Below are 10,124 nucleotides of genomic sequence, written 5' to 3'. Positions count from 1 at the left end.
TTGGGGCAGAGTCCTAAAAATGTGGCTGACCCAGGAGGGGACATGGGGGTCAGCGTCAGCCTGCACCTGACACTGAACCAGAGCTCAGGAGCATCAAGTGACATGATTTTTTTATGAATGAGCCCACCGCCGTGTCGCACGCCTGTAATCCCAGCAGCGGCTCGGGAGGCTGAGGCAGGAGGATCTCAAGTTCAAAGCCAGCCTCAGCAGCAGCGAGGCGCTAAGCAACTCAGTGAGATCCTGTCTCTAAATAAAATACAAAATAGGGCTGGGGTGTGGCTCAGTGCTCTAGTGCCCTTGAGTTCAACCCCCAGTACTCCCCCAAAAAATAAATAAAAATTTAAAAAATGAATGAATGTGAGAAGGAAGGAAGGAAGGAAGGAAGGAGCATCCTAGCTGGAAGGAGGAGATGCTGTGCGCAGCCATGTGGAAAAGTGGAGACTGCACTTCTGCTACCTGATGGTTCAAATTTCTACTCTGGTCCTCACTGGCTGTGCAGTCTCAGGAAAGTTACTTGTCCTCTCTGAGCCTTAGTTTCCCCAAGTGGTCTCACACAATGACAGTCTTCAAGAGAATTTGATGAGTTTCTCCAGAGACATAAAGGTTAGTTATTATCAAAGCACTTGGGGGTCTGCCCTGGACAGGAGGGAGTGGCCAGCTGGGCACAGGGATGAAGTGCAGGTGATCAATGGCAGTTCACCCAGAGGGAGGTGTGGCACAGTCAGTACTGTGTCGTAAGCACATTAAACATAGACACAATAGTAATGGGGAGCTGTGTCTGTACCCTCTTTCGCTCAGCTCTAGGAATAGTAACATTACAGGTAATTTTATTTTATTTTTTTAAATTACAATAATTTTATGGCCACAAAATTATAATAATTTTTATTCATTTACCTTTAAGTGGTGCTGAGGATCGAACCCAGGGCCTCACACGTGCAAGGCAAGTGCTCTGCCACTGAGCCACAGCCCCAGCCCTTATTTTATTTTTGATGTTTAATTTTGAAACCTTCCATAACCAGAAGATCATCGCAACCCTGATGGGAGTGGTTGTTGGGATCACCGTAGTGGGAACCTTTCTAGTCAAGGTGGGACTCAGGGGGGACCTGCCTCTGGGGTTGAAGTGCTTTGGGCGAATTCTGAGCCACCAGGGCTTGCTTCCTGTGGGAGGCGGCATGGTTGGGGAGGCCCTAGCAGAAGGGGGTGAGGCCCTGTTTCCTGGGGTGTGCAGGAGAGGCACCAGTGTGCTGAGCCCGGCACCAGGAGTCTGGTAAGGCTGAGGAAGGGGCTCCCCACCAGGGGGAGGAGTGCATTAAATGTGGCCTAGTGGTGAGGTCTCCCTGAGGCCAAGTGCTGGGGCCCAGGGACACCCCAGCCCTGGGCCCAGGAGGAGAGCAGAGGCGGCCCAGGAGCCCAGCCGGGAGCTAAGCCTGGCTAACGGTGCCAGCCAGTGGGGTTTGCTGCTGCGGAGGCAGAGGTCCCAGGGCCCCTGGGGGATGACTTCCCGCCCCTCCAGCCCCCACCCTGAAGCCGCCACAGCAGGGAAGGGACCATTTCCTGCCAAACAGGAAGCTGGCCCAAGGATGGCTCAAAGTGCTGCCCTTTGACCCCAGGAGCTAGGAGCCAGATCCTTGCTGGTAGCAGCCCTGGGAGCCACCTCCACCTGCCCGGCCACCCCAGACACAGAACAGGCCCCTTCCGGGCTCCCAGACTGCCCGGCATGGCACCCGGGCGAGACTGGGTTGAGCCGGGCCCCCTACAGCCCATCTCCCCCCAGGCTGCACCTGGAATGGCAGGAAAGGGCCGCCTCCCACCCCCACTGTGGAGGGGCAGCTCAGCCGGGGTCCCCTGGGTCCCTGCTCCAGCCCCCTGCGCTCCCCTCCCTACAGCAAGCCTCCCAGTGGGCGGGGCGCGGCGCCTGCCAGAAGAAGCATTAGCTTTGGCTCAGATGATGCTTTAAAAAAACCTTTAATGCATGGCTAATATTAGTAATGGGAAGTTTTCACATAAAAGTGTGGGTTTCTCTCTCCTGAGGCATCAGCACCTCTGGCCACTCCGGGCTCACGCTCCCCCACGGCCAGAGCTGCTGGGCAGAGAGACATGTCTCCTTGGAATGCTGTAGGCAGTCCCCACCCTTATCCGACCTTACCTGCACCCATCTCCTCTAGATCTCTGCCCCAACCTTGCAGGAACTTGAGCGTGGTGCCGCCTCTGGCCGAATCCAGTTTCCCTTGGAACAGGGGGGAGCCCTGGAGTGACTGAGAGGAAACACACAGAGCCAGGTCAGTGCCAGATACAGTCAGGACACATGCACATCATGCACGGCTCAGCACTGTCCCAGGCTCCCGACAGCACAGAGGTGACTGCCAAGAGCCACACTGGGTGCCTCACATGCCGTGTGTCTTGCTGATCTTTCCCAACAGCCTCAGGAGGCGGCTATTATCATCACCAGCCCAATTTATGCTCAGAGAGAGCAAGTAACTATCCCAAGGTCACACAGCTGATGAATGATCTCATGAGACAGGGATCCCAGGTCAGGCAGCCTGTGTCTAGAGTCCACCCATGCCACCCTCTGGGGCAAGGCTGCACATGGCCCCTGCACCCCACCCACTCCACTGCAGCCTCAGCCAGGCCCAGCCCCACTCATTCCTAGAGTACTAGTGGGTTGCTGCCTGCACAGTGCCCTGGGTTTAGTGGGGATCTTCGAGTGTTAGCAGACAGGGAAGAGGGAGGAGGGAAATGGTGATGGATGGTGGAGGGAAGATGGGTGGTGGAGATGGTAGAAGGTGGAAGCTGGAACCCAGCCCCTGGCTGGGGCTGGACAGCTGCTTTTCTCCTAGAGGGCAGCCGCCAGGGGGGCACTGAACGCCGTAGCCCCGGGCAGTGGTGCCAGGGCCTCTCCTCCAGGCCTGGAGTGCCCAGACTGGCTGCAGAACCAGTGGGGCCAGACCCAGCCTGACCAGCCTCCTCCCCTGCAGTCTGCCCTTGCACTCCAGCCAAGGTCATTTTGCCCAACCTGACTACCAGACAGCCCCTCCTTGGTCCAGAGCCAGGCATTCAAACCACAACCCTCCAGACGAATGGGGCTTCTGACCCAGGCTGCTCTCCAGTTAGCTGTGTGTCTTCTGCTAAGCTGCCTCCCCTCTCTGGGCTTTCATTTCCTTATCTGTAAAATGGGAACCACAACAGACTGGTCCGGGTCGACCAAACCCACATCCAGCGTGACTTCGCTGTTCATGTTACCTTTCTGGCCTTTCCTATGGCTGTGAAGACCCCAGGAGCTTGTCTGCCTGGGAGACCTCTAGCCCTGCCAGGCTGAGCCTCTGGGGCCGCAGGTTGGGGGCTGGAGGCAGAGGCAGGACCCAGGAGCCAGCTGCAGCCCTCAGCCTGCTCCGCCCCCACCTGGCTCCTCTGCCTCCTTCCCTAATTGCAGGGTTGCTAGACGCCAGCTGCCTCCGGGGCCCCAGGCGGGCGCCTCCCAATGGAGCAGGGGCTCCCTGGACAGCTTCCCCTGCCCCCTCCAGCCGAGCTGGGGAGGTTCCGTGCTCAGAACCCTCGGCCTCCTCCCCTTCCCACTTCCAGCCTCTGCCCCTATCCTCCTCCTCCAGGAGCCCTGGCCTCCCCCTCTCCAATCAGAGGACCAGCTGCTTTCCACGGCCCCACAAGTGCGCCCAGACGCTGGCTCACCCTGGAGCACTTTCTCCCAGGGCTCTCGGTGCCTGTCACTCTGAGATACAGTCCAGACGGGCCCTGGGTGGGCCCCCTCACCCCAGCTTCCCCAGCACCGTCTCTTCAACTGCTCATGGCCAGGTCAGACTGGACACCAGATGCCTTCACAGGGATTTAGGGACATGCCTGGACTGCCCCACTCTTGAGGACAGGGATAGGGGTCCTGCCTGCAGGAACCGGAATCTCCCCATGAGGGGAGGGACAGGGTCAGCTGGGCTCAAGCTTCTCTGTTCTGCCACAGAATAGCAATCTTCACAGCTGCCCAGGAGATGGACGACAGGGAGATGGGGAACCTGAGGTCCAGAGAGGGACAGGACCCACCAGCAAGTGACAGGAATAGGGTTCAAATCCCGTCAACTCAAAGAGCTGGCATTTGGGGCTACAGCCTTCAGCTCAGGTCTGAGCCTGGTCCCAGCAGGTTCTGGGTAGGTGCCAGGGAGAAGAGGAAGGAGGGGCAGGGAAGTGGGGGACAGAGCCAAAGGGGCACCAAGGAGCTGGAGGGACGTCCCCAAGCCCTGTGCCCCTAGATCACTCCGCAAGCCCTTCCTCATCCCGAGTCTCACCCATCCTCGTTACCCAGTTGCAAACAGTGAGCCACATGGCTTCTCCCAGTGTGCCTAGCAACTGCATCCTGGGAACCCCAGATACTCCCAATAGGATTTTTTTAAAATCCTTTATTTTATTTATGTATATGTGGTGCCGAGGATTGACCGCAGGGCCTCACACATGCTGGGCAAGCGCTCTACCACGGAGCCGCGACCCCAGCCCCTCCAATAGGATCTTAATCCGTTGCCCCTTTATTAAAATAACTCCGGAGGATATAGATCCGTGATGGACCATTTGCCCAGTGTGTGCAAGCACCCAAGAAATAAATTTACAAAAACTCTAGAGAGGGCACCCCAACCCTATGTGGGTTCTCCTCCCTGCTAACGAAGCAAGAAGCTCGGCCTCTGAGCCTCAGTGTCCACGGTTGTAATCTGGGGGTGTTCTGTGGGGAGTAGAAGGAGGGGTCAAGACCCCAGAGGTGCAGTTGTTCGTCCGCCCTTGGTTGTCCAAGGGCACCTGTCCTGACCAGTGTCCCCGCCACCCCCCATTATCCAGGTGGGGAAAGTGCATTTGTTCAGCTGGGCCAGGGATCCACTGTCCCCCATCTGCGGCTGCAGACTTGGCCCCACCCAGCCACTCCCCTGCCCCAGCCAATCCCAGGAGCCTCCCCCTGAGGCCTGGGGGCTCTTCACTGCAGGAAGGGCTGTCACCTCAGAGAGCAGGCAGCTGTGTCTTCTCCGGGCCACCCCCCCCCTCCCGCCCACTCCCTTCCCTGTTAAATTGGAGTCAGGTGTGGAATGAGCTCCTTGGGAACTTGGCTGTGGGAATATTGCATCAGATAGAGCTTATCTGATCCCATCCCCAAGGGGGGAGCTGAAGATGCTGCCAAGCTAAGAGGGGTGGGGCCCAGAGAAAAGAGGTGCAGCCTGGGAATCGGCCTCTGTGGTTTCTTGGGCTACCGCCGCAGCCCAGGGTGGTCACGTTGTTACGGGCCTCGCAGGTGAGAAAGCCAAGGTAAGGCCTGCAGCAGCCCCCCCCCCCCCCCCCCCCCGGCCTCACCGCAGCTAAGAAGCAGGACTCGAACTAGGGCCACTCCCAGAGGCTCACGGGGTTCATTGAAGGGACCACACACCCTTCCCTGGCCTCCAGGACCGCGGAGGTCTGGATGGTGGCCCTTCCAACCGTGTCCCACTGTCCCTTCACTCACCGTGTCTCCGCCCCGGCCTTCCTTCCACTCCTCCATCACCCTTCCTGCCTCAGGGCCACCGGGTGTGCTGTTCCTTCTGCCTGGGTCAGCTTCCCTTCACACCCTCTGGTCTCCTTTTAAAGGCCACTCCCCAAGGGCAAGAAGTGGCAAACGCTTCCCCCGCTCCTGTGCTCCCAGGTCCCCGTGAGCCCCCAGTTCTGTCTCTTGACATTTACTTTTCCAGATGACTTCACCTTCCTGATCTCCCCCCTGACCAGTGCCCGCTTCCTGCGCCCGCGCTCGCCGGGGTACCAGCCCCTCTGCCTGGCACACAGCCAGCTCGCCAAGCCCTGGGTGAATGGAGAGTGAGCCTCCGGCTCCCCGCAGGCCCCGGCTCCAGGCGGGTGCCCAGAGGCCTGCCCAGAGGCTCAGCAGGGAGCCGAGTCAGAGCAACAAGACGGCGAGCGCACCGCACAAAGTTTTTTTGAGAGGAAACTCACAGATGCAGCGCGATTAAAAATTGATATTTCAATGAGATAATCCCTCTCCCAGGCTTTTAATTGATTGTCTAAAAAGCCTTCCTGCGTTGTTGTGCTTATTTATTTGCAGGGACCATTAATTTTTTTATGGAAGAGCAAACCCGGATGGAGTGGAAGGGCTGCTGCGTGGCTGATTCGAAAACACTAACCCAGGCGCCAGGGACCAGCAGCCAGGGCCAGCCAGGAGCTGAGACGTGGCCGTGGCCTTGGCCCTGGCTCTGGAGGCCGGCAGGTGGGGGCCGACTGCCCTGAGGAAGGGGGGGCCCCTGCTTGTCCAGAACACACTCGCTCCTGCACACCCCTGCCCAGACCCCACCTCGTGCAGGCAGGTGGGGCAGAGGGTGGTGGCTGTGGGAACTGGGACCCCAGGCTCCTCCCCTAGGTCCCCATCGCCATTGGTCCCTTGCAGGATGGGGTGAGACGTGGACAAGAAGAGCAAGTGAGTGGCAGGCCGGCTGCTTGGGCTCTACCCTCCCCCTCTCTGGGGGACACAGGCTCCAGTCCAGAGGGGTGGCTCTGAAGGCCAAGCACAGACCCAGGTGCATGTGAGGGCGCAGGAAGTGCCGCCATTGTGCACGCGGCTAGTCTCCACGCCTTCTCCTGATTCCTCAGAGGATTCAGTCCTGCTACCCGAGGCCACCCATGAGTCAGGTTCACAGGGTTAATGGCCCCCCAGGTGCTCTGGGTGCACCTGCCCTGGGGGTCCCTGGCTGTGCGGCAGTGGGCCAGGGCTGGGCTTGGCTGGCCCTTGGTCCTTTCTTCCCCCACTTCCTCTCTGCTGCTCCATGAGGAGGGTGGAGACCCTTTCCAGGCAGGACCGGCTTCCAGGACAGGCAGGTGGCTACGAGGTCACAGGGGCTCTGCCCTTCCAAGAGCCAGCACTTGGTCTAATGCTCTGTTGCTGCTGCCTTGAAATTGTTAGCAATGTGGAAAGGGGGGTCCCACACCTTCATTTTAATCTGGGCCCCACAAATTAGGCAGCTGGTCTTGCTGCCAAGGGACAGGGCTGCCTGCTTCAGGAAATGACCACAGGCTGGATCCCCAAGGCAGTGCCCCAGCCTTTAAGCCGTGGCCTTGTCCCCCAGAAGGCTGGCCTCATCCCACAGTGTCCCCTCCTTGCCTTCCCCAGTCCTCCCAGCTCAGCAGCCCTCCGGCTTCCATCTCTTCCCTCCGAAGAATGAACAAACTGGAGGGGAATGACTTCCCAGGTGTCCCTAAGTCCCAGGCCCTGTGGGGGGGCTCAGAGCCACAGCAAGAGGGTCCCCAAACCCACATGGTCACAAGGCTCATCTGTTGGCTGAGCAATAGCGTTTCACCCCTACAGAGCCATCTGTCGTCTGGGGGAGAACTGGAGCCCACGGAGGAGGCAGGCACAGAGCATCGGAGTGATCTGGGGGCTTCATAGAGCCTTGCTCAACAGGTTTGGGCTTTTTATTCTCCAGGTACCAGATATTAAAGGTAGAGCAGCGTTGACCTTAGGCATTGGAAAGGCTCCCTCCATCCACCAGCGAAATGCTGCCGAGACAATGGGCACAGTTATGGAAATCTACCCCAGGGGCGTCTCTGGGCACCTGTAATCTGTAAATGTGGGTGCGAATACTCAGCCACACAAATGCTCATTGTGGCATTGTTTACAAAAGCAAAAATACAGACAGCTGAGGGCCCAGTGATCAGGGCTGGTGGAATGAGTGAGTGACAGGGGCTTTCTCCAGGGGCACACCACACACACCTTGTCAAAGCCCAGGGAGGGAAGGAGAGAAAAATCAGCTTTGAAAACAGTGCGCCAGGGGGCTTGGATTTCTCGCTGTGCGTGGAGGCACGGGCACTGCCAGGTTAGTCTGGGGTCATTGCATTCTTCCTTCTCCTGAACTCAGTCCTGACTCCTGGCGATCCATCACCAAGGACTCAGGGACACTTGTCTGAAAATCCTTGAGATTGGCCTCTAACCCTCTCCCCTCTCCTGCAAGGCCTGCCCTGGCTTCCTGTCTCGCTTCCCCAATCCTAGGCAGGACTTTCTCTCTATTCTCGAAGGGCAGCCAAAAATATGTTTTTCAAAATGCAAGTTAGCACCTGTGACTAGCCATCGGTTACTCTTAAGATGGGGACTGAACCCTGAATTGGCCTCTGAGACCCCGCACAGCCAGTCTGGCCAAGCACCACGCTTCCCTCTTCCCTCTGTGCTCTGCCATGTGGACCACCCCTGTTTCTACAGACCAGACTGTCTTCTGCCACAGGACCTTTGCCCATGCAGTCCCTTCAACCCAGGCCACCCTCCCTCCCCTCTTGGCCTGCTTAACTCGCTGCTGTTTTGCTCTCACCTTGAGTCACTGCCTCAGTCAGTCCTCCCAGACGCATTAGGTCTCCTTATATCTCCTCCAACACCATGTAGCTCTTTCCCTTCCTCTCAGCCCATCTCACAGTTATGCCTGCAGCCGTGGAGTGTCAGGATCAATGCCTGTCACTTAACTAGGCCATGAACTCTTCAAGGGCATGTGTTGTTCTTATAGACCACCGTGTCCCCAGGGCCCAGCGCCTGGCACAGAGTAAGTGCTCGGAATCTTTGAATGAACCCATGAATCACTGACGGGAGGGGAGGGGCGGGCCCAGGCTCTCAGCTGCCTTCCCCACGGGTGGGCACAGCGTGTGGGACCTGCTGTCAGCGGCTCACAGTGCGCTCAGGGGGCAGCGTGGGGGGAAGTGCCCAGAGAGAGTCCTGTGCTCGGAGGTGGGACCGGCATGTCCTCCTAGGCCTCCTTCCTGAGCCCAGCTGACGTCTGCCCTGCCTGGCCTCCGTGGGAGGAAGCAGGGGGAGTCTGGGGGCCATGTCCTTCCTCTCCACCGGCTTCTCCTCCAGTAGGTCCCCTGGTAGGTCTCCTTTGATGTGACGTTTCCTGGAGAGACTGGTTTGTGTCACTGTGGAGCTGGAGGAGGGAGATAGGACAAGGCCTCATCTTAACTGGTCAAGTGACCCGGATGTCAGGGCCCTGTACGGCTGAGGGCCAGCTCTCGCCAGCCTCTCACCATCGTCATTTGAAAAGAATTCACCAGTCTGATGACTGCCTCCATGTCGCCTGGGATCCTGGGACGCGACTGGCTCCACCTCTCATCCCTACCCCAGGTCTGGCTCTACCAAGTCGTCCCTCTTCCCAAGAGGAGACCTGGCCGTGAGCCAGTGGGGACCTTGCAGGAGGCTCTGTGGGGTGGGGGTGGAGGGTGACATGGACAGGTCCCCTGAACCTCCAGGTGAGGCCAAGACCTGACAGTCTCCATGGTCACCAGGTCAACTCCTGGTGCGACTCCTGTATTTCCGGGGTCCTCAGTTTCTCTGCCTGTGAAATGAGGATGCTCCCCTCCTCGAGATTGCTGCTGGGATGTTCAGTGAGCTAGTACAGTGTCCCCAATGTCACACCACATTGGTGGACAGAATGGTGTCGGTCTCCACAAAACGGTCTCAACCCACACCAGGTGGAACTCCAGAAAGCCAGTCTCCCAGTCCCCTGGCTGTTGTCAAGAAAGATGTCCTGGACGGGTGGCCAAGTTGACTTAGCACCTCTCTAGCGCTTGCTAAGCATCTCTTTTTTTTTTGATGATGGTGGGTACTGGGGACTGAATTCAGGGGCACTCGACCCCTGAGCCACATCCCCAGTCCTATTTTGTATTTCATTTAGAGACAGGGTTGCTTAGCTCCTCGCTTTTGCTAAGGCTGGCTTTGAACTCATGACTCCCCTGCCTCAGCCTCCCAAGCTGCTGGGATTACAGGCCTGCGCCACCACACCTGGCTTTTTTTTTTTTTTTAATATTTATTTTTCAGTTCTCGGCGGACACAACATCTTTGTTTGTATGTGGTGCTGAGGATCGAACCCGGGCCGCACGCATGCCAGGCGAGCACACTACCGCTTGAGCCACATCCCCATCCCCACACCTGGCTTTGCTGAGCATCTTTTTAGCAAAAGCCTTGGAGCTTTTTCTTCAGTGTTAGCAGCACATATGTGATGTACTTGCTTGATTTTCTGTCTTTCTTTCTTTCTTTCATGGGGTAGGGGGTACAAGGTATTAAACTCAGGGGCACTCAACCACTGAGCCACATCCCCAGCCCTATTTTGTATTTGATTTAGAGACAGGGTCTC

The 10,124-nt window shown here is 57.8% G+C and overlaps 2 long non-coding RNA genes across 2 annotated transcripts; both read left to right on the top strand.

The window, feature by feature from the left end:
• Nucleotides 1–1,983: 1,983 nt before the first annotated feature.
• On the top strand, nucleotides 1,984–6,039 carry LOC124086697 (uncharacterized). The gene is made up of 2 exons (XR_006849885.2): nucleotides 1,984–2,279; nucleotides 5,703–6,039. It is a non-coding gene; the product is annotated as an uncharacterized LOC124086697 (long non-coding RNA).
• Nucleotides 6,040–7,318: 1,279 nt separating this feature from the next.
• LOC131423840 (uncharacterized) lies at nucleotides 7,319–8,537 on the top strand. The gene is made up of 3 exons (XR_009225923.1): nucleotides 7,319–7,417; nucleotides 7,710–7,829; nucleotides 8,406–8,537. It is a non-coding gene; the product is annotated as an uncharacterized LOC131423840 (long non-coding RNA).
• The last annotated feature ends 1,587 nt before the right edge of the window (nucleotides 8,538–10,124 follow it).

Source organism: Marmota monax, unplaced genomic scaffold (genome assembly GCF_021218885.2).
Source record: "Marmota monax isolate L192 unplaced genomic scaffold, Marmota_monax_Labrador192_F-V1.1 WCK01_AAM20220418_F8-fsc00024, whole genome shotgun sequence".
NCBI lineage: Eukaryota > Metazoa > Chordata > Mammalia > Rodentia > Sciuridae > Marmota > Marmota monax.
The sequence above is the reverse complement of the archived record's forward strand: the minus strand, read 5'-3'. Positions and strand labels throughout refer to the sequence as shown.